The 19,510-nt window shown below is 60.6% G+C and overlaps 1 protein-coding gene, 1 long non-coding RNA gene and 8 other non-coding genes across 12 annotated transcripts in view; all 10 read right to left on the bottom strand.

Moving 5' to 3' along the window:
• Positions 1 to 556: 556 nt before the first annotated feature.
• On the bottom strand, positions 557 to 649 carry LOC147917632 (small nucleolar RNA SNORD116). The gene has a single exon (XR_015551780.1). It is a non-coding gene; the product is annotated as a small nucleolar RNA SNORD116 (small nucleolar RNA).
• Positions 650 to 3,249: 2,600 nt separating this feature from the next.
• LOC147917633 (small nucleolar RNA SNORD116) lies at positions 3,250 to 3,343 on the bottom strand. The gene has a single exon (XR_015551773.1). It is a non-coding gene; the product is annotated as a small nucleolar RNA SNORD116 (small nucleolar RNA).
• Positions 3,344 to 5,933: 2,590 nt separating this feature from the next.
• On the bottom strand, positions 5,934 to 6,026 carry LOC147917634 (small nucleolar RNA SNORD116). The gene has a single exon (XR_015551781.1). It is a non-coding gene; the product is annotated as a small nucleolar RNA SNORD116 (small nucleolar RNA).
• Positions 6,027 to 6,312: 286 nt separating this feature from the next.
• On the bottom strand, positions 6,313 to 10,379 carry LOC147917635 (uncharacterized). Of its 3 annotated transcripts, none has more exons than XR_015551601.1 (4): positions 10,365 to 10,379; positions 9,854 to 9,954; positions 8,976 to 9,110; positions 6,313 to 6,409 (listed from the first exon to the last, which is right to left on the bottom strand). It is a non-coding gene; the product is annotated as an uncharacterized LOC147917635 (long non-coding RNA). The 3 variants fall into 3 exon arrangements; XR_015551600.1 differs by having other exon boundaries at positions 8,976 to 9,136; XR_015551602.1 differs by lacking the exons at positions 9,854 to 9,954; positions 10,365 to 10,379 and adding an exon at positions 9,225 to 9,245.
• Positions 8,635 to 8,728, bottom strand: LOC147917636 (small nucleolar RNA SNORD116). The gene has a single exon (XR_015551774.1). It is a non-coding gene; the product is annotated as a small nucleolar RNA SNORD116 (small nucleolar RNA).
• A 930-nt stretch (positions 10,380 to 11,309) lies between the features above and the next one.
• Positions 11,310 to 11,401, bottom strand: LOC147917637 (small nucleolar RNA SNORD116). The gene has a single exon (XR_015551789.1). It is a non-coding gene; the product is annotated as a small nucleolar RNA SNORD116 (small nucleolar RNA).
• Positions 11,402 to 11,667: 266 nt separating this feature from the next.
• The window catches only part of SNRPN (small nuclear ribonucleoprotein polypeptide N), a 118,676-nt gene continuing 110,833 nt past the window's right edge, over positions 11,668 to 19,510 (bottom strand). Inside the window, exons 17-19 of the transcript XR_015551603.1 lie at positions 17,026 to 17,160; positions 14,343 to 14,477; positions 11,668 to 11,783 (exon numbers count right to left, since the gene is read on the bottom strand). The gene's annotated coding sequence lies outside the window, so the exon portion shown is untranslated. The remainder of the gene's footprint in view (positions 11,784 to 14,342; positions 14,478 to 17,025; positions 17,161 to 19,510) is intronic.
• LOC147917638 (small nucleolar RNA SNORD116) lies at positions 14,001 to 14,095 on the bottom strand. Its single transcript, XR_015551785.1, has one exon. It is a non-coding gene; the product is annotated as a small nucleolar RNA SNORD116 (small nucleolar RNA).
• Positions 16,685 to 16,777, bottom strand: LOC147917639 (small nucleolar RNA SNORD116). The gene has a single exon (XR_015551782.1). It is a non-coding gene; the product is annotated as a small nucleolar RNA SNORD116 (small nucleolar RNA).
• Positions 19,377 to 19,469, bottom strand: LOC147917640 (small nucleolar RNA SNORD116). The gene has a single exon (XR_015551786.1). It is a non-coding gene; the product is annotated as a small nucleolar RNA SNORD116 (small nucleolar RNA).

The following is a 19,510-nucleotide window of genomic DNA, read 5'->3' on the forward strand; positions in this document are numbered from 1 at the left end:
TGTCAGTGCTGGGTCCACATCGCAGCCGATCTTGGGCCCCCTTTGTGTCGACCGGGTGACGAGGTGCAACACAAGAGCTGCCAACGGCAGCGCTGGGGCCTAGTTCCTCGGACCCCGCCCCCAAACCCACGGGCCGATCAAACCTCCTCACCGAGCAGCAAGGCAAGAACAGCTACTGCTACTTGCCTGGCCGAAACAGGGGCTCTGACCAGAAACCAGGGAAGAGTCTGCTGTTCGCCTTCGAGACACAGACACCCAGGGGCTACGCCCCAAGCCAGACCCTGGCCAACACATACTCCCTGCCGGGAACTCCCTGGGCCTGTGGCAACGCCACCCTCTCCGACTCTAAAACTGGGATGCCACCGGGCCGCCACGCCAGCGGCGGCTGGCCATTCGACCAAGCCCCTCCGATCCGTGAACGCCCAACTAAAGCGGTCAAACTACTGATGCAAAGACGGGAGACTCTAGGATGCTGACGCCCTGGTGGTGGCTGCACGAGTGTGATCAACGAGGAGCTGTCCCTCACTCCTGTCAACCTTGGGGAAGACAAGGTGCCGGACCTCAGTTTCGATGAGAACGACGGTAGTGAGTTCTCACTCATTGTGTTCAGATTTCCAAGGAATGCATTTGAGGGAGTCATCATCGATCCGAGCACCTTCTGGGCAGCTGGAAGTTGTCGCAAGGGAGGCTGGGTGGCGCAGCGGGTGAGCCCATCACCTCAGAGGCCGCCAGCAGCCTGGAGAATCCAGGATCCAAGCCAACGAGCAAGGGGAACTCTCCATCCACCCTTAGAGCGTGACCCCGCATGCCCCTGGGGACACGCGGACAAGAAGCCTCTAAGGCCGCTCCACGAATCCTAAAGCCAATGGCATCAGCTGGGTGCAAAGGAATTCTTACCGTCCTAAGCGATCCACGGGGCCGGCGCAAGCACCGTGAGCCACACCTCTCCCGGGATTCCCTCTCATCTCCGCCAACAGAGGACAGGCAGCTCTTCTCTTCTTGGTCGACGGCAAGCTTTGCACGGAGATTCCACCTGAGAAGTGCAGACAAATCACACGGCTGCTTGAGAAACGTAGCCAGGGTCTTAGGGAACAAGATCCAGGCCAAGGATTCCCCCGGGGCAAGCCCTGCATCTTCCTGCCCTCTCCCTCTTTCCCTCAGCCACGACGGAAGGTGTGTGTGTGTGACACCACGAGGGCGGGACGGTGTGCAGCTAGGTGCGTGTGCGTGTCTTCGGGTGCGGAGGCCGAAGCCCCTGAAAAAGCTCGTCTTCCGCACAGACCCCCTGGCCTCAGGCCTGCCACACGACGGCGGAGGACCGGTGACTTCCCAAGAAACGACGCCAACTTTGACCCCTACTGGTCAGGCGGCTGACCTCTAGGGCAGGCTGCTCCACTAGGCCACAGACTCCCTCTGTCACAGCCACTCCTTCTGACCAACGGAAAACGAGACGCTAGCAGGCACACGCCCCGCCCGATTGCGGATGCTAAGGCTAGGTGGACCTTGGGTCCCCGCAAGCCGCCCCACGTGAACCGCACTTGAGGGGAACGCAGTGGCCACCGCCATAACTAAACCGCAGACTCGAGGGCCTCCACCACGGGGACACGGGCTATAGGGAAGAAGCAGCCCATCTCAATCTGAATCGGCCCAGCCACTTCAGGCCAGGTACCTCTTCGACCTAACTAATACGAATGCCCATCAAGGGCCAGCGGAAAAGCGCCGGGAGGTGGTGGTCTCACGGCCACCATGACCCACGCTAAAACCCGACTGAACCTCGAGCAAATTCCCATCCAGGGACGTGGCATTTCCACAGCCGACCGCTCTTTGGAACCTGGCCTTTCGGGAATGGGTCAACACACGGCTGCCCCGTCCAAAGGAGCATCCCCAGGCCTTCAAAACAAGTCCCCCAAGAGGTGCCTGGGACACTACACACACATCGGGAGAAGTGAGCCTCAGGAGGTCAGCCATGCAGGAACTGTGACTTTGCCTAACTCGACCCATCAGCTTCAACCGCTGACGCCTTCTTCGACACCTGTTACACCACAAACCACCTCCCACGGCTCAAAGGCTGGCTTCACCCAGGAAGACAAGAGCAAGACTTAAACTAGGACACGTATTCCACGCAAGGAGACGTGGACGCTTCCTGCTACACGCCTCTCCGTGGCAGTGCGCCTCGGGTCACAGCAACACCCCCCGTCTCTGGCACGCCCACGGGCTTCCACAGATACGACTAAAGTCCTCCGAGGAGGAATGATCCAACTGTGCCAGGAAAAGTGGACCAGCCTGGGGTACACTTTCTCCTTGCAAACTCCGTGCCCAAGATCAGAGGGCAGAGGATCAGAGACAACGTTCGCCTAGGGACTCGATGAGCAGCGGTGGCCGGCCCGCAGTCCCGAGCCAGTGGCCCTCTTCAAGGGACCAGGAAGGGAACCATTTGGCGCCACCACTCTGGAACAGACATGCCACCCACCACAAGGGTCACCTACCACAGTGCATACACACGGGCCCGCAAGCCTTCTCTGGTACGCACCAAGTGGCAGCCCCGTCAGAGCCAGGACACATCCCTGACAAGCCCATGACGGCACTTGGAACACAACGAGACAGTCCGTCCCCTGGAAGCCCATGGCATCACACTAGGACCTGTCCTCTCTGTGCCCTTCCCCCCCCCGTACAAGCCATCAGCCAGCACAGTGTCTTGACACAAGCGTGAGGTGCCTAGCACAGTCCACCTTTGGGCGCCTTTGTGAGGCTCGGGCGAGTGGGTCACGTAGAGGAACTCCACCTGCAGGACCGCAGCCTTAACCTGAACTCTGCCGCCTGCCCCAAACCCCGACGGACGCTCCGGTTGCCTCACCAAGCCAAAAGGCAGTGAAGGGGTAATGGCTCCCTGTCTGGCCTGGGGCTCTCATCAGACACCACGGGAACTGCTGCTGTTCAGCTCTGAGACGCACACCCCCCAGGGGTTTCGTCTGAAGCGGAACCAGGCCCACACAGACACAACGCCGTGAGCTCACGGGGCCTATGCCAGCGCCGACTTCTAACCCTAGGATGCGAGCTGGCAGCCACGCCGCGGCGAGAGCCAGGCCATTCACCCCGGACCTCCGATTGACGGACACCCAACGAATGCGGAGAAAGGAACGACCCCAAGGCGAGAGGCACCCAAACGCTGACGCCCTGGGCTGGTGTTTGACGAGTGTGAGCAAGGGAAGCTGTCCTCACTCCTGCCGTCCCTGGGGAAGACAACGTGCTGGACCTCAGTTTCGATGAGAACGACGGTAGTGAGTTCTCACTCATTTTGTTCAGATTTTCCAAGGAATGCATATGAGGGAGTCATCATCGATCCGAGCACATTCTGGGAACCTGGAACAATTAAGAGGACAGGCTGGCCGGCTCAGCGGGTGAGCCCATCGCCTCAGAGTCCGCCAGCAGCCTGGAGAATCCAGAGCCAAGCCACCGAGCGAGAGGAACAGTCGATCCACCCTTAGAGCACGAGCCCGCATGCCACTGGGGACACGCGGACAGACAGCCTCTAAGGCAGGTCCACGAGAGCCTAGGGCCGAAGGCAGAACTGGCGACAACGTAAGGCTTACCGTCCTGAGCCACCCACGGGCACCGTGCGCATCCTGGGCCACACTACTTCCGCCGTTCCCTCGCACCTCGGCTCATCAAAGGACACGAAGGTCTTCTCTCGGTGGCCGGCAGCGAAGCCGCACGGCACTTGCACCTGACAAGTGTAGAGACATCACACGCCTGCTTGAGAAACGCACCCAGGTGGTCAGATAACAAGATCCAGGCCAAAGTTTCCCCCGGGGTCACCTGCCATCTGCTTGTCCTCTACCTCTATCCCTTACGGGTGACTGAAGGCGTGTGTGATACCACGAGTGGAGGCAGGTATGCAGGACTGGGCGTGCGCGCGTGCGCCCGTGCGTGTGTGTTCGTGTGCGGAGACCTCGGCACCTGAAAAAGCATGCCGTCCGCACAGACGCCTGGCCTCGTGCCCCACCACCCGATGCAGGACACCGGTGACTTCCAAAGCGGGAACGCCAACTTTGACCTCTAGAGGCTGCTCAAATTGGCCACGAGCTCCCTCTCTGAGAACCACTCCTTCTGAGCAAAGGGCACCGAGAAGCTACAGACAGCCTCACGCCGACCGTGGATGTGATGTCAACGTGGACATCGTGTCCCCACGAGCCGCCTCAGGTGAACCGCACGTGACGGAAATGCGGCTGCCACCAGAACAAAATGACTGACAGGAAAGCTGGCCGCACGGGGACACGGGCAGCAGAACACAAGCAGCCCGTCTTCAACTGAAGTGGCCAAACGACTTCAGACCGGGCTCCGGTTTGGCCTCACTAAGCCCAAAGGCCCTCGGCGGGCCGGCGGGAGACCCCACTAGAACGGGTGGTCTTCAGCCACCATGACCCAGGGTAAAACCCGACTCAAACCACAGCAAACTCCCGCCCGGGCACCTGGCATTTCCACAGCCAGCGGGTTGCCGGCTGGCCTGCTGGCCTTCTAGGAAACGTTCAAGCCCGTGCCTGCCTGGTCCAAACAAGAAGCATCCTCACGCCTGCAAAACAAGTCCCCCTCGTTGGAGCCCCCAACACTGCGGCTGCACGAGGGGCAGGGAGCCTCACGCGGGACGGCCCTAAGGGAATTCTGACTGTGCATGAGTCGACCCCATCCCATTCAACCTCTGACCCCTTCCCTTTGGCCCCCTGACACCACAGACGATCTCACAGAGAGGACAAACGCTTCCTCCACGAAGACAAGACAAACAAGCAAACGAGGACACAGTTCCCACACAAGGAGACGTGGTCCTCCTCCACGCTAGACGTCTGTCCCCGGGGCAGGGCGCCTAGGATCGCAGCACTCTCGGTCTCGGCCACGCCCACAGGCTTCCACAGAGGAATCCTAACCCCTCCCAGGAGGATGTCAGCCACCCGGGCCAGGAAAAGCAAACTCTCCTGGAGTAACGCTTTCACCTTGGAAGCTCCGTGCCCGAGGGGGCAAAGGGGCAGACAGCACGTTCGCCTAAGCAATCTGGAGCAGAGGTGGCTGGCGGGCAGTCGTGGGCCTCTCGATCTCTTCAAGGCACCAGGAAGAGAACCACTGAGCGCCACTCCTCAGGAAGTGAGATGCCATCTACCCTAAAGGTCCTCTACCGCAGCGCATCCTCACGGACCCCGAAGCCTTCCCTGGCAGGCACCAGGCGGCAGCCCCCTTAGGGCCCAACGGCACCCCTGGCAAGCCCACGGCAGAGGTTGGAACACAACCAGGCGGTACAGCCTACGGAAGCCCGTGGAATCACGCTACGACCGGTCCTCTCCGTGCCCTACCCTCCCTGTCCACCGCGTCAGCCACCACAGTGTCTTGATGTCAGTGCTGGGTCCACATCGCAGCCGATCTTGGGCCCCCTTTGTGTCGACCGGGTGACGAGGTGCAACACAAGAGCTGCCAACGGCAGCGCTGGGGCCTAGTTCCTCGGACCCCGCCCCCAAACCCACGGGCCGATCAAACCTCCTCACCGAGCAGCAAGGCAAGAACAGCTACTGCTACTTGCCTGGCCGAAACAGGGGCTCTGACCAGAAACCAGGGAAGAGTCTGCTGTTCGCCTTCGAGACACAGACCCCCAGGGGCTACGTCTCAAGCCAGAACCTGGCCAACACATACTCCCTGCCGGGAACTCCCTGGGCCTGTGGCAACGCCACCCTCTCCGACTCTAAAACTGGGATGCCACCGGGCCGCCACGCCAGCGGCGGCTGGCCATTCGACCAAGCCCCTCCGATCCGTGAACGCCCAACTAAAGCGGTCAAACTACTGATGCAAAGACGGGAGACTCTAGGATGCTGACGCCCTGGTGGTGGCTGCACGAGTGTGATCAACGAGAAGCTGTCCCTCACTCCTGTCAACCTTGGGGAAGACAAGGTGCCGGACCTCAGTTTCGATGAGAACGACGGTAGTGAGTTCTCACTCATTGTGTTCAGATTTCCAAGGAATGCATTTGAGGGAGTCATCATCGATCCGAGCACCTTCTGGGCAGCTGGAAGTTGTCGCAAGGGAGGCTGGGTGGCGCAGCGGGTGAGCCCATCACCTCAGAGGCCGCCAGCAGCCTGGAGAATCCAGGATCCAAGCCAACGAGCAAGGGGAACTCTCCATCCACCCTTAGAGCGTGACCCCGCATGCCCCTGGGGACACGCGGACAAGAAGCCTCTAAGGCCGCTCCACGAATCCTAAAGCCAATGGCATCAGCTGGGTGCAAAGGAATTCTTACCGTCCTAAGCGATCCACGGGGCCGGCGGCGCACCGTGAGCCACACCTCTCCGGGATTCCCTCTCATCTCCGCTCAACAGAGGACAGGCAGCTCTTCTCTTCTTGGTCGACGGCAAGCTTTGCACGGAGATTCCACCTGAGAAGTGCAGACAAATCACACGGCTGCTTGAGAAACGTAGCCAGGGTCTTAGGGAACAAGATCCAGGCCAAGGATTCCCCCGGGGCAAGCCCTGCATCTTCCTGCCCTCTCCCTCTTTCCCTCAGCCACGACGGAAGGTGTGTGTGTGTGACACCACGAGGGCGGGACGGTGTGCAGCTAGGTGCGTGTGCGTGTCTTCGGGTGCGGAGGCCGAAGCCCCTGAAAAAGCTCGTCTTCCGCACAGACCCCCTGGCCTCAGGCCTGCCACACGACGGCGGAGGACCGGTGACTTCCCAAGAAACGACGCCAACTTTGACCCCTACTGGTCAGGCGGCTGACCTCTAGGGCAGGCTGCTCCACTAGGCCACAGACTCCCTCTGTCACAGCCACTCCTTCTGACCAACGGAAAACGAGACGCTAGCAGGCACACGCTCCGCCCGATTGCGGATGCTAAGGCTAGGTGGACCTTGGGTCCCCTGCACGCCGCCCCACGTGAACCGCACTTGAGGGGAACGCAGTGGCCACCGCCATAACTAAACCGCAGACTCGAGGGCCTCCACCACGGGGACACGGGCTATAGGGAAGAAGCAGCCCATCTCAATCTGAATCGGCCCAGCCACTTCAGGCCAGGTACCTCTTCGACCTAACTAATACGAAATGCCCACCGCGGGCCAGCGGGAAAAGCGCCGGGAGGTGGTGGTCTACGGCCACCATGACCCACGCTAAAACCCGACTGAACCTCGAGCAAATTCCCATCCAGGGACCTGGCATTTCCACAGCCGACCGCTCTTTGGAACCTGGCCTTTCGGGAATGGGTCAACACACGGCTGCCCCGTCCAAAGGAGCATCCCCAGGCCTTCAAAACAAGTCCCCCAAGAGGTGCCTGGAACACTACACACACATCGGGGAGAAGTGAGCCTCAGGGAGGTCAGCCATGCAGGAACTGTGACTTTGCCTAACTCGACCCATCAGCTTCAACCGTTGACGCCTTCTTCGACACCTGTTACACCACAAACCACCTCCCACGGCTCAAAGGCTGGCTTCACCCAGGAAGACAAGAGCAAGACTTAAACTAGGACACGTATTCCACGCAAGGAGACGTGGACGTTTCCCAAGCTACACGTCTCTCCGTGGCAGTGCGCCTCGGGTCACAGCAACACCCCCCGTCTCTGGCACGCCCACGGGCTTCCACAGATACGACTAAAGTCCTCCGAGGAGGAATGATCCAACTGTGCCAGGAAAAGTGGACCAGCCTGGGGTACACTTTCTCCTTGCAAACTCCGTGCCCAAGATCAGAGGGCAGAGGATCAGAGACAACGTTCGCCTAGGGACTCGATGAGCAGCGGTGGCCGGCCCGCAGTCCCGAGCCAGTGGCCCTCTTCAAGGGACCAGGAAGGGAACCATTTGGCGCCACCACTCTGGAACAGACATGCCACCCACCACAAGGGTCACCTACCACAGTGCATACACACGGGCCCGCAAGCCTTCTCTGGTACGCACCAAGTGGCAGCCCCGTCAGAGCCAGGACACATCCCTGACAAGCCCATGACGGCACTTGGAACACAACGAGACAGTCCGTCCCCTGGAAGCCCATGGCATCACACTAGGACCTGTCCTCTCTGTGCCCTTCCCCCCACCGTACAAGCCATCAGCCAGCACAGTGTCTTGACACAAGCGTGAGGTGCCTAGCACAGTCCACCTTTGGGCGCCTTTGTGAGGCTCGGGCGAGTGGGTCACGTAGAGGAACTCCACCTGCAGGACCGCAGCCTTAACCTGAACTCTGCCGCCTGCCCCAAACCCCGACGGACGCTCCGGTTGCCTCACCAAGCCAAAAGGCAGTGAAGGGGTAATGGCTCCCTGTCTGGCCTGGGGCTCTCATCAGACACCACGGGAACTTCTGCTGTTCAGCTCTGAGACGCACACCCCCCAGGGGTTTCGTCTGAAGCGGGAACCAGGCCCACACAGACACAACGCCGTGAGCTCACGGGGCCTATGCCAGCGCCGACTTCTAACCCTAGGATGCGAGCTGGCAGCCACGCCGTGCGAGAGCCAGGCCATTCACCCAGGACCTCCGATTGACGGACACCCAACGAATGCGGAGAAAGGAACGACCCCAAGGCGAGAGGCTCCCAACCGCTGACGCCCTGGGCTGGTGTTTGGACGAGTGTGAGCAAGGGGAAGCTGTCCCTCACTCCTGCCGTCCCTGGGGAAGACAACGTGCTGGACCTCAGTTTCGATGAGAACGACGGTAGTGAGTTCTCACTCATTTTGTTCAGATTTTCCAAGGAATGCATATGAGGGAGTCATCATCGATCCGAGCACATTCTGGGAACCTGGAACAATTAAGAGGACAGGCTGGCCGGCTCAGCGGGTGAGCCCATCGCCTCAGAGTCCGCCAGCAGCCTGGAGAATCCAGAGCCAAGCCACCGAGCGAGAGGAACAGTCGATCCACCCTTAGAGCACGAGCCCGCATGCCACTGGGGACACGCGGACAGACAGCCTCTAAGGCAGGTCCACGAGAGCCTAGGGCCGAAGGCAGAACTGGCGACAACGTAAGGCTTACCGTCCTGAGCCACCCACGGGCACCGTGCGCATCCTGGGCCACACTACTTCCGCCGTTCCCTCGCACCTCGGCTCATCAAAGGACACGAAGGTCTTCTCTCGGTGGCCGGCAGCGAGCTTCGCACGGCACTTGCACCTGACAAGTGTAGAGACATCACACGCCTGCTTGAGAAACGTACCCAGGTGGTCAGATAACAAGATCCAGGCCAAAGTTTCCCCCGGGGTCACCTGCCATCTGCTTGTCCTCTACCTCTATCCCTTACGGGTGACTGAAGGCGTGTGTGATACCACGAGTGGAGGCAGGCATGCGGGATTGGGCGTGCGCGCGTGCGCCCGTGCGTGTGTGTTCGTGTGCGGAGACCTCGGCACCTGAAAAAGCATGCCGTCCGCACAGACGCCTGGCCTCGTGCCCCACCACCCGATGCAGGACACCGGTGACTTCCAAAGCGGGAACGCCAACTTTGACCTCTAGAGGCTGCTCAAATTGGCCACGAGCTCCCTCTCTGAGAACCACTCCTTCTGAGCAAAGGGCACCGAGAAGCTACCGACAGCCTCACGCCGACCGTGGATGTGATGTCAACGTGGACATCGTGTCCCCACGAGCCGCCTCAGGTGAACCGCCGCGTGGCGGAAATCGGCTGCCACCAGAACAAAATGACTGACAGGAAAGCTGGCGCCGCGGGGACACGGGCAGCAGAACACAAGCAGCCCGTCTTCAACTGAAGTGGCCAAGCGACTTCAGACCGGGCTCGGTTTGGCCTCGCTAAGCCCAAAGGCCCTCGGCGGGCCGGCGGGAGACCCCACTAGAACGGGTGGTCTTCAGCCACCATGACCCAGGGTAAAACCCGACTCAAACCACAGCAAACTCCGCCCGGGCACCTGGCATTTCCACAGCCAGCGGGTTGCCGGCTGGCCTGCTGGCCTTCTAGGAAGCGTTCAAGCCCGTGCCTGCCTGGTCCAAACAAGAAGCATCCTCACGCCTGCAAAACAAGTCCCCTCGTTGGAGCCCCCAACACTGCGGCTGCACGAGGGGCAGGGAGCCTCACGCGGGACGGCCTAAGGGAATTCTGACTGTGCATGAGTCGACCCCATCCCATTCAACCTCTGACCCCTTCCCTTTGGCCCCTGACACCACAGGCGATCTCACAGAGAGGACAAACGCTTCCTCCACGAAGACAAGACAAACAAGCAAACGAGGACACAGTTCCCACACAAGGAGGCGTGGTCCTCCTCCACGCTAGACGTCTGTCCCGGGGCAGGGCGCCTAGGATCGCAGCACTCTCGGTCTCGGCCACGCCCACAGGCTTCCACAGAGGAATCCTAACCCCTCCCAGGAGGATGTCAGCCACCGGGCCAGGAAAAGCAAACTCTCCTGGAGTAACGCTTTCACCTTGGAAGCTCCGTGCCCGAGGGGGCAAAGGGGCAGACAGCACGTTCGCCTAAGCAATCTGGAGCAGAGGGGGCTGGCGGGGAGTCGTGGGCCTCTCGATCTCCTCAAGAGACCAGGAAGAGGACCACTCGGCGCCACTCCTCAGGAAGTGAGATGCCATCTACCCTAAAGGTCCTCTACACGCAGCGCATCCTCACGGACCCCGAAGCCTTCCTGGCAGGCACCAGGCGGCAGCCCCTTAGGGCCCAACGGCACCCCTGGCAAGCCCACGGCAGAGGTTGGAACACAACCAGGCGGTACAGCCTACGGAAGCCCGTGGAATCACGCTACGACCGGTCCTCTCCGTGCCCTACCCTCCCTGTCCACCGCGTCAGCCACCACAGTGTCTTGATGTCAGTGCTGGGTCCACATCGCAGCCGATCTTGGGCCCCCTTTGTGTCGACCGGGTGACGAGGTGCAACACAAGAGCTGCCAGCGGCAGCGCTGGAACCTAGTTCCTCGGACCCCGCCCCAAACCCACGGGCCGATCAAACCTCCTCACCGAGCAGCAAGGCAAGAACAGCTACTGCTACTTGCCTGGCGAAACAGGGGCTCTGACCAGAAACCAGGGAAGAGTCTGCTGTTCGCCCTCGAGACACAGACCCCCAGGGGCTACGTCTCAAGCCAGAACCTGGCCAACACATACTCCCTGCCGGGAACTCCCTGGGCCTGTGGCAACGCCACCCTCTCCGACTCTAAAACTGGGATGCCACCGGGCCGCCACGCCAGCGGCGGCTGGCCATTCGACCAAGCCCCTCCGATCCGTGAACGCCCAACTAAAGCGGTCAAACTACTGATGCAAAGGCGGGAGACTCTAGGATGCTGACGCCCTGGTGGTGGCTGCACGAGTGTGATCAACGAGGAGCTGTCCCTCACTCCTGTCAACCTTGGGGAAGACAAGGTGCCGGACCTCAGTTTCGATGAGAACGACGGTAGTGAGTTCTCACTCATTGTGTTCAGATTTCCAAGGAATGCATTTGAGGAGTCATCATCGATCCGAGCACCTTCTGGGCAGCTGGAAGTTGTCGCAAGGGAGGCTGGGTGGCGCAGCGGGTGAGCCCATCACCTCAGAGGCCGCCAGCAGCCTGGAGAATCCAGGATCCAAGCCAACGAGCAAGGGAACTCTCCATCCACCCTTAGAGCGTGACCCCGCATGCCCCTGGGGACACGCGGACAAGAAGCCTCTAAGGCCGCTCCACGAATCCTAAAGCCAATGGCATCAGCTGGGTGCAAAGGAATTCTTACCGTCCTAAGCGGTCCACCGGGGCGGCGCGCACCGTGAGCCACACCTCTCCCGGGATTCCCTCTCATCTCCGCTCAACAGAGGACAGGCAGCTCTTCTCTTCTTGGTCGACGGCAAGCTTTGCACGGAGATTCCACCTGAGAAGTGCAGACAAATCACACGGCTGCTTGAGAAACGTAGCCAGGGTCTTAGGGAACAAGATCCAGGCCAAGGATTCCCCCGGGGCAAGCCCTGCATCTTCCTGCCCTCTCCCTCTTTCCCTCAGCCACGACGGAAGGTGTGTGTGTGTGACACCACGAGGGCGGGACGGTGTGCAGCTAGGTGCGTGTGCGTGTCTTGGTGCGGAGGCGAAGCCCCTGAAAAAGCTCGTCTTCCGCACAGACCCCTGGCCTCAGGCCTGCCACACGACGGCGGAGGACCGGTGACTTCCCAAGAAGCAGCGCCAACTTTGACCCCTACTGGTCAGGCGGCTGACCTCTAGGGCAGGCTGCTCCACTAGGCCACAGACTCCCTCTGTCACAGCCACTCCTTCTGACCAGCGGAAAAGCGAGGCGCTAGCAGGCACACGCTCCGCCCGATTGCGGATGCTAAGGCTAGGTGGACCTTGGGTCCCCATAAGCCGCCCCACGTGAACCGCACTTGAGGGGAGCGCGGTGGCCACCGCCATAACTAAACCGCAGACTCGAGGGCCTCCACCACGGGGACACGGGCTATAGGGAAGAAGCAGCCCATCTCAATCTGAATCGGCCCAGCCACTTCAGGCCAGGTACCTCTTCGACCTAACTAATACGAAATGCCCACCGCGGGCCAGCGGGAAAAGCGCCGGGAGGTGGTGGTCTACGGCCACCATGACCCACGCTAAAACCCGACTGAACCTCGAGCAAATTCCCATCCAGGGACCTGGCATTTCCACAGCCGACCGCTCTTTGGAACCTGGCCTTTCGGGAATGGGTCAACACACGGCTGCCCCGTCCAAAGGAGCATCCCCAGGCCTTCAAAACAAGTCCCCCAAGAGGTGCCTGGAACACTACACACACATCGGGGAGAAGTGAGCCTCAGGGAGGTCAGCCATGCAGGAACTGTGACTTTGCCTAACTCGACCCATCAGCTTCAACCGTTGGCGCCTTCTTCGACACCTGTTACACCACAAACCACCTCCCACGGCTCAAAGGCTGGCTTCACCCAGGAAGACAAGAGCAAGACTTAAACTAGGACACGTATTCCACGCAAGGAGACGTGGGCGTTTCCCAAGCTACACGTCTCTCCGTGGCAGTGCGCCTCGGGTCACAGCAACACCCCCCGTCTCTGGCACGCCCACGGGCTTCCACAGATACGACTAAAGTCCTCCGAGGAGGAATGATCCAACTGTGCCAGGAAAAGTGGACCAGCCTGGGGTACACTTTCTCCTTGCAAACTCCGTGCCCAAGATCAGAGGGCAGAGGATCAGAGACAACGTTCGCCTAGGGACTCGATGAGCAGCGGTGGCCGGCCCGCAGTCGAGCCAGTGGCCCTCTACAAGGGACCAGGAAGGGAACCATTTGGCGCCACCACTCTGGAACAGACATGCCACCCAACACAAGGGTCACCTACCACAGTGCATACACACGGGCCCGCAAGCCTTCTCTGAGTGCGCACCAAGTGGCAGCCCGTCAGAGCCAGGACACATCCCTGACAAGCCCATGACGGCACTTGGAACACAACGAGACAGTCCGTCCCCTGGAAGCCCATGGCATCACACTAGGACCTGTCCTCTCTGTGCCCTTCCCCCCACCGTACAAGCCATCAGCCAGCACAGTGTCTTGACACAAGCGTGAGGTGCCTAGCACAGTCCACCTTTGGGCGCCTTTGTGAGGCTCGGGCGAGTGGGTCACGTAGAGGAACTCCACCTGCAGGACCGCAGCCTTAACCTGAACTCTGCCGCCTGCCCCAAACCCCGACGGACGCTCCGGTTGCCTCACCAAGCCAAAAGGCAGTGAAGGGGTAATGGCTCCCTGTCTGGCCTGGGGCTCTCATCAGACACCACGGGAACTGCTGCTGTTCAGCTCTGAGACGCACACCCCCCAGGGGTTTCGTCTGAAGCGGGAACCAGGCCCACACAGACACAACGCCGTGAGCTCACGGGGCCTATGCCAGCGCCGACTTCTAACCCTAGGATGCGAGCTGGCAGCCACGCCGTCGAGAGCCAGGCCATTCACCCAGGACCTCCGATTGACGGACACCCAGCGAATGCGGAGAAAGGAACGACCCCAAGGCGAGAGGCTCCCAAGCGCTGGCGCCCTGGGCTGGTGTTTGGACGAGTGTGAGCAAGGGAAGCTGTCCCTCACTCCTGCCGTCCCTGGGGAAGACAACGTGCTGGACCTCAGTTTCGATGAGAACAGGCGGTAGTGAGTTCTCACTCATTTTGTTCAGATTTTCCAAGGAATGCATATGAGGGAGTCATCATCGATCCGAGCACATTCTGGGAACCTGGAACAATTAAGAGGACAGGCTGGCCGGCTCAGCGGGTGAGCCCATCGCCTCAGAGTCCGCCAGCAGCCTGGAGAATCCAGAGCCAAGCCACCGAGCGAGAGGAACAGTCGATCCACCCTTAGAGCACGAGCCCGCATGCCACTGGGGACACGCGGACAGACAGCCTCTAAGGCAGGTCCACGAGAGCCTAGGGCCGAAGGCAGAACTGGCGACAACGTAAGGCTTACCGTCCTGAGCCACCCACGGGCACCGTGCGCATCCTGGGCCACACTACTTCCGCCGTTCCCTCGCACCTCGGCTCATCAAAGGACACGAAGGTCTTCTCTCGGTGGCCGGCAGCGAGCTTCGCACGGCACTTGCACCTGACAAGTGTAGAGACATCACACGCCTGCTTGAGAAACGTACCCAGGTGGTCAGATAACAAGATCCAGGCCAAAGTTTCCCCCGGGGTCACCTGCCATCTGCTTGTCCTCTACCTCTATCCCTTACGGGTGACTGAAGGCGTGTGTGATACCACGAGTGGAGGCAGGCATGCGGGATTGGGCGTGCGCGCGTGCGCCCGTGCGTGTGTGTTCGTGTGCGGAGACCTCGGCACCTGAAAAAGCATGCCGTCCGCACAGACGCCTGGCCTCGTGCCCCACCACCCGATGCAGGACACGGCTGACTCCCAAACCGGGACCGCCACCTTTGACCTCTAGAGGCTGCTCAAATTGGCCACGAGCTCCCTCTCTGAGAACCACTCCTTCTGAGCAAAGGGCACCGAGAAGCTACAGACAGCCTCACGCCGACCGTGGATGTGATGTCAACGTGGACATCGTGTCCCCACGAGCCGCCTCAGGTGAACCGCACGTGACGGAAATGCGGCTGCCACCAGAACAAAATGACTGACAGGAAAGCTGGCCGCACGGGGACACGGGCAGCAGAACACAAGCAGCCCGTCTTCAACTGAAGTGGCCAAACGACTTCAGACCGGGCTCCGGTTTGGCCCCACTAAGCCCAAAGGCCCTCGGCGGGCCGGCGGGAGACCCCACTAGAACGGGTGGTCTTCAGCCACCATGACCCAGGGTAAAACCCGACTCAAACCACAGCAAACTCCCGCCCGGGCACCTGGCATTTCCACAGCCAGCGGGTTGCCGGCTGGCCTGCTGGCCTTCTAGGAAACGTTCAAGCCCGTGCCTGCCTGGTCCAAACAAGAAGCATCCTCACGCCTGCAAAACAAGTCCCCCTCGTTGGAGCCCCCAACACTGCGGCTGCACGAGGGGCAGGGAGCCTCACGCGGGGCGGCCCTAAGGGAATTCTGACTGTGCATGAGTCGACCCCATCCCATTCAACCTCTGACCCCTTCCCTTTGGCCCCCTGACACCACAGACGATCTCACAGAGAGGACAAACGCTTCCTCCACGAAGACAAGACAAACAAGCAAACGAGGACACAGTTCCCACACAAGGAGACGTGGTCCTCCTCCACGCTAGACGTCTGTCCCCGGGGCAGGGCGCCTAGGATCGCAGCACTCTCGGTCTCGGCCACGCCCACAGGCTTCCACAGAGGAATCCTAACCCCTCCCAGGAGGATGTCAGCCACCCGGGCCAGGAAAAGCAAACTCTCCTGGAGTAACGCTTTCACCTTGGAAGCTCCGTGCCCGAGGGGGCAAAGGGGCAGACAGCACGTTCGCCTAAGCAATCTGGAGCAGAGGTGGCTGGCGGGCAGTCGTGGGCCTCTCGATCTCTTCAAGGCACCAGGAAGAGAACCACTGAGCGCCACTCCTCAGGAAGTGAGATGCCATCTACCCTAAAGGTCCTCTACCGCAGCGCATCCTCACGGACCCGAAGCCTTCCCTGGCAGGCACCAGGCGGCAGCCCCTTAGGGCCCAACGGCACCCCTGGCAAGCCCACGGCAGAGGTTGGAACACAACCAGGCGGTACAGCCTCACGGAAGCCCGTGGAATCACGCTACGACCGGTCCTCTCCGTGCCCTACCCTCCCTGTCCACGCGTCAGCCACCACAGTGTCTTGATGTCAGTGCTGGGTCCACATCGCAGCCGATCTTGGGCCCCCTTTGTGTCGACCGGGTGACGAGGTGCAACACAAGAGCTGCCAGCGGCAGCGCTGGGGCCTAGTTCCTCGGACCCCGCCCCCAAACCCACGGGCCGATCAAACCTCCTCACCGAGCAGCAAGGCAAGAACAGCTACTGCTACTTGCCTGGCCGAAACAGGGGCTCTGACCAGAAACCAGGGAAGAGTCTGCTGTTCGCCTTCAAGACACAGACCCCCAGGGGCTACGTCTCAAGCCAGAACCTGGCCAACACATACTCCCTGCCGGGAACTCCCTGGGCCTGTGGCAACGCCACCCTCTCCGACTCTAAAACTGGGATGCCACCGGGCCGCCACGCCAGCGGCGGCTGGCCATTCGACCAAGCCCCTCCGATCCGTGAACGCCCAACTAAAGCGGTCAAACTACTGATGCAAAGACGGGAGACTCTAGGATGCTGACGCCCTGGTGGTGGCTGCACGAGTGTGATCAACGAGAAGCTGTCCCTCACTCCTGTCAACCTTGGGGAAGACAAGGTGCCGGACCTCAGTTTCGATGAGAACGACGGTAGTGAGTTCTCACTCATTGTGTTCAGATTTCCAAGGAATGCATTTGAGGGAGTCATCATCGATCCGAGCACCTTCTGGGCAGCTGGAAGTTGTCGCAAGGGAGGCTGGGTGGCGCAGCGGGTGAGCCCATCACCTCAGAGGCCGCCAGCAGCCTGGAGAATCCAGGATCCAAGCCAACGAGCAAGGGGAACTCTCCATCCACCCTTAGAGCGTGACCCCGCATGCCCCTGGGGACACGCGGACAAGAAGCCTCTAAGGCCGCTCCACGAATCCTAAAGCCAATGGCATCAGCTGGGTGCAAAGGAATTCTTACCGTCCTAAGCGATCCACGGGGCCGGCGTGCACCGTGAGCCACACCTCTCCCGGGATTCCCTCTCATCTCCGCTCAACAGAGGACAGGCAGCTCTTCTCTTCTTGGTCGACGGCAAGCTTTGCACGGAGATTCCACCTGAGAAGTGCAGACAAATCACACGGCTGCTTGAGAAACGTAGCCAGGGTCTTAGGGAACAAGATCCAGGCCAAGGATTCCCCCGGGGCAAGCCCTGCATCTTCCTGCCCTCTCCCTCTTTCCCTCAGCCACGACGGAAGGTGTGTGTGTGTGACACCACGAGGGCGGGACGGTGTGCAGCTAGGTGCGTGTGCGTGTCTTGGGTGCGGAGGCGAAGCCCCTGAAAAAGCTCGTCTTCCGCACAGACCCCCTGGCCTCAGGCCTGCCACACGACGGCGGAGGACCGGTGACTTCCCAAGAAACGACGCCAACTTTGACCCCTACTGGTCAGGCGGCTGACCTCTAGGGCAGGCTGCTCCACTAGGCCACAGACTCCCTCTGTCACAGCCACTCCTTCTGACCAACGGAAAACGAGACGCTAGCAGGCACACGCTCCGCCCGATTGCGGATGCTAAGGCTAGGTGGACCTTGGGTCCCCGCAAGCCGCCCCACGTGAACCGCACTTGAGGGGAACGCAGTGGCCACCGCCATAACTAAACCGCAGACTCGAGGGCCTCCACCACGGGGACACGGGCTATAGGGAAGAAGCAGCCCATCTCAATCTGAATCGGCCCAGCCACTTCAGGCCAGGTACCTCTTCGACCTAACTAATACGAAATGCCCACCGCGGGCCAGCGGGAAAAGCGCCGGGAGGTGGTGGTCTACGGCCACCATGACCCACGCTAAAACCCGACTGAACCTCGAGCAAATTCCCATCCAGGGACCTGGCATTTCCACAGCCGACCGCTCTTTGGAACCTGGCCTTTCGGGAATGGGTCAACACACGGCTGCCCCGTCCAAAGGAGCATCCCCAGGCCTTCAAAACAAGTCCCCCAAGAGGTGCCTGGAACACTACACACACATCGGGGAGAAGTGAGCCTCAGGGAGGTCAGCCATGCAGGAACTGTGACTTTGCCTAACTCGACCCATCAGCTTCAACCGTTGACGCCTTCTTCGACACCTGTTACACCACAAACCACCTCCCACGGCTCAAAGGCTGGCTTCACCCAGGAAGACAAGAGCAAGACTTAAACTAGGACACGTATTCCACGCAAGGAGGCGTGGGCGTTTCCCCAAGCTACACGTCTCTCCGTGGCAGTGCGCCTCGGGTCACAGCAACACCCCGTCCCTGGCACGCCCACGGGCTTCCACAGATACGACTAAAGTCCTCCGAGGAGGAATGATCCAACTGTGCCAGGAAAAGTGGACCAGCCTGGGGTACACTTTCTCCTTGCAAACTCCGTGCCCAAGATCAGAGGGCAGAGGATCAGAGACAACGTTCGCCTAGGGACTCGATGAGCAGCGGTGGCGGCCCGCAGTCGAGCCAGTGGCCCTCTTCAAGGGACCAGGAAGGGAACCATTTGGCGCCACCACTCTGGAACAGACATGCCACCCACCACAAGGGTCACCTACCACAGTGCATACACACGGGCCCGCAAGCCTTCTCTGGTACGCACCAAGTGGCAGCCCGTCAGAGCCAGGACACATCCTGACAAGCCCATGACGGCACTTGGAACACAACGAGACAGTCCGTGCCCTGGAAGCCCATGGCATCACACTAGGACCTGTCCTCTCTGTGCCCTTCCCCCCACCGTACAAGCCATCAGCCAGCACAGTGTCTTGACACAAGCGTGAGGTGCCTAGCACAGTCCACCTTTGGGCGCCTTTGTGAGGCTCGGGCGAGTGGGTCACGTAGAGGAACTCCACCTGCAGGACCGCAGCCTTAACCTGAACTCTCCCGCCTGCCCCAAACCCCGACGGACGCTCCGGTTGCCTCACCAAGCCAAAAGGCAGTGAAGGGGTAATGGCTCCCTGTCTGGCCTGGGGCTCTCATCAGACACCACGGGAACTTCTGCTGTTCAGCTCTGAGACGCACACCCCCAGGGGTTTCGTCTGAAGCGGGAACCAGGCCCACACAGACACAACGCCGTGAGCTCACGGGGCCTATGCCAGCGCCGACTTCTAACCCTAGGATGCGAGCTGGCAGCCACGCCGCGGCGAGAGCCAGGCCATTCACCCAGGACCTCCGATTGGCGGACACCCAGCGAATGCGGAGAAAGGAACGACCCCAAGGCGAGAGGCTCCCAAGCGCTGGCGCCCTGGGCTGGTGTTTGGGCGAGTGTGAGCAAGGGGAAGCTGTCCCTCACTCCTGCCGTCCCTGGGGAAGACAACGTGCTGGACCTCAGTTTCGATGAGAACAGCGGTAGTGAGTTCTCACTCATTTTGTTCAGATTTTCCAAGGAATGCATATGAGGAGTCATCATCGATCCGAGCACATTCTGGGAACCTGGAACAATTAAGAGGACAGGCT

Source organism: Ceratotherium simum, chromosome 3, assembly GCF_057802395.1.
Source record: "Ceratotherium simum simum isolate JZ-2026a chromosome 3, ASM5780239v1, whole genome shotgun sequence".
Lineage (NCBI taxonomy): Eukaryota > Metazoa > Chordata > Mammalia > Perissodactyla > Rhinocerotidae > Ceratotherium > Ceratotherium simum.